Source organism: Muntiacus reevesi, chromosome 9 (genome assembly GCF_963930625.1).
Source record: "Muntiacus reevesi chromosome 9, mMunRee1.1, whole genome shotgun sequence".
NCBI lineage: Eukaryota > Metazoa > Chordata > Mammalia > Artiodactyla > Cervidae > Muntiacus > Muntiacus reevesi.
In genome coordinates, this window is record NC_089257.1 from 6,032,655 (window position 1) to 6,035,601 (window position 2,947).

The 2,947-nt window shown below is 42.3% G+C and overlaps 1 pseudogene; it reads left to right on the plus strand.

The window, feature by feature from the left end:
- The first annotated feature begins 1,807 nt into the window (after positions 1-1,807).
- LOC136174023 (olfactory receptor 4C6-like) lies at positions 1,808-2,732 on the plus strand (annotated as a pseudogene).
- The last annotated feature ends 215 nt before the right edge of the window (positions 2,733-2,947 follow it).

The window sequence follows — 2,947 nt, forward strand, 5'->3', positions numbered from 1 at the left end:
GTGTGACTCGGAGACAATATCTCCTTATTCATTTCAATTTTTTTTCACTTCAGGTTCTTGCTGCAAATTAATTAGCAAAATTACTCAATAGAACTTTCACAGTTCTGTGATATTTAATTGGGTGTGTGTGCATAAACACACACACACACACACAGAAAATCCTTTAAAATATATGACATTTATCTCTAAAAATTTGCTTTTTGTTTGGTTTGGAGATTTTTATATAATGATGATCATTGGAAGGGGTGTCTGTGAATTCTTCTAATGAGATATTGGAAAATAGCTACTAGAATTGAGCAGGAAGAGGAGAAAGAAAACTTAGGACATAGAATCGATCAGGTTAATAATGCATGGACTTTAACAGGGAAGGCTAATAAGTTCTTCTTGGAACTAACTGAGGGTGGCAGATGCTCTAGGTACAACATCTGGTGCCTACAAATATTTTGGGAATCATCTTTCTGCATTGTTTCTCACCAGGGCATTCTGTAACAGAAATTGGCCTGGTGTTCCCAGCTACTGAAATGTGACTGAAGAACTGACAGCTGCCAAGATTTCCATTCTTGCTGTGGGATGTTGGAGAGGGATGCTGGCCCATCTGAGAATGTAGGGAGACCACTGTAACATCAGTGGTGTGCGGTAAAGCTAACTCAGCATGGGTGACCATCTGAACCAGAACTGAGGAACATTTTGTGGTGACCCAGCCTTCTGGGAACATGTGATGAGAACTCCTTCCCCCAACTGGGTCATAAAAATCCAGTATAGTGTGCCCTCAGATTAGACTGGCTTTTGATTAGATTTGAAGTCTTCCGGAGTTGACTTTTGGTCATTTTGATGTTATCCCCGGCAAACTCTAACCTCAGGGCCTGCAAGTTCAATATATTTTGGCATGTCTAAAAATTAGTCTAAAAACTAATTATTGAATGTCACTATTGTATTCTAGAATCCTTAACTCCACTTAGGGAACAGAGAAAACTAAAAGGAATGACTAGGACTGACTCAGGTTTGAGTGGATTATATTGTGACCTGGGTCTTTGCTAGATCGTCATGTTCTGTGATCTTCATTAATGAGCAATATATTATTCAGAAATTATAGTTTTAGATGTAATCCATTAACTTAATATATATAAGTAAGGCACTGAATTACTGAAGAATCATCATAACATTTGAGAAGAGCACAGAAAGAAGAAGCTACTTCATATTTATTTGAAGATAAAGCAGGGTTGTATGGTATATTGTAATATACTTAGTACCATGATTGGTAAATGATAAAATCACAATGCAATGACCAGGGGAGAAATATTGATGTTTGAGGGCACTGATTCTGGAGTCAGAAAATATGGTCCACATTCTGGCTTCACCGCTCACTTGCTGTACAACCTTGGCTATGTTGCCTCAAGTCTGTGAGAATCAGTTCTCTGATTTGTAAAATAGAGTCCATTATGGCATTATTCTAGTGCCTAGAGAAGGTAGGTGTGGACAATGAATAATAAGAGTAAAAGGGAGAAACGTATTTCACATGGAAACACCGTTTAAAAAGAGAAGAAAAAAAAAAGCCTAAGGGAACATAGCATTAATGAAGCAGCTCTCTTTTAAGCTCTTTATTTAGCAGGTTATTAAGAGCCAAATGCTGGAAAATGAACAAATGGGGGGAAAAAAAGACGCAAAAAACACAACAGACAAACAAAAAACCCATAAGTTCCCTGAGATCCCAGAAATACTTGAAGTCAAATAATCACTAGTTATAAATCATGTGCTGCTTTTTCAGGTCTTCTAACTCATAGCTAGAGCTCATATCAGCAGCTGACACATGGGAAATCAAAACAGTGTCAGAGAGTTCATTCTTTGGGGCATTACGCGGTATCCAGAGCTGCGGAAAATACCCTCTGTCGTGTTTCTAGTCATGTCCCTGTCCACCGTTTTGGGAAACCTCCTCATTGTGGTAACCATGGTAACGAGTCAGAGTCTGAGATCACCCATGTATCTTTTCCTTACCTCCTTGTCCCTTTTGGATGTCACCTACTCTTCCATCATTGCCCCAAGTTGACTGTGGACTCCCTCTCTGAGAGCACTGCCATCTCCCTGGAAGGCTACATGGCCCTCTTTGTTGAGCACTTCTTCGGTGGAGTGGGCATCCTCCTCCTCACCATGATGGCCTATGACCGCTCCGTAGCCATCTGTAAGCCTCTTCACCATGTGACCATCATGAGGCCTCGGATGTGCTGCCTGTTGCTGGGAGGGGCCTGGGTGGGGGATTTTTCCATGCCGCAGTGCAGCTTCTCTTCATATGTCAAATACCCGTCTGTGGTCCCAATACAACAGACCACTTTATATGTGATTTCTTCCCACTGTTGAAACTGGCCTGCATAGACACCCGCAGTCCGGGCCTCTTAGTCATCCTCAACAGCCGGGTGATGTGTGTGGCCATCTTCCTCATCCTCATCACTTCCTATGTGGTCACCCTCTGCTCCCTGAAGTCCTGCAGCTCTGAAGGGCAGCATAAAGCCCTCTCCCCCTGTGGCTCCCACCTCACTGTGTTCATCACGTTCTTTGTGCCTTGTATGTTTTTGTATGTAAGGCCTGTGGCCACCTACCCCATAGACAAGGTGACAGCCGAGTCTGATTCCATCATCACACTCATGTTAAATCCCTTGATCTACACCCCGAGGAATAAGGAGGAGAAAAGTGCCATGAGAAAACTGTGGATGAAACTGGGGAGTTTGGTTGGCAAGTGACTGTCATGCTCAGAATATCATGTGTTTCCATTAAAGAGAACTCTGTTCTTTCAGAAATGTGGGGGAAATTATTAGTTGGAGGCTAACTACTTTACAATATTGTAGTGGTTTTTGCCATACATTGACATGAATCAGTCATGGATTTACATGTGTTCCCCATCCCGATCCCACCTCCCTCCCCATCCCATCCCTCTGGGTCTTCCCAGTGCACCAGC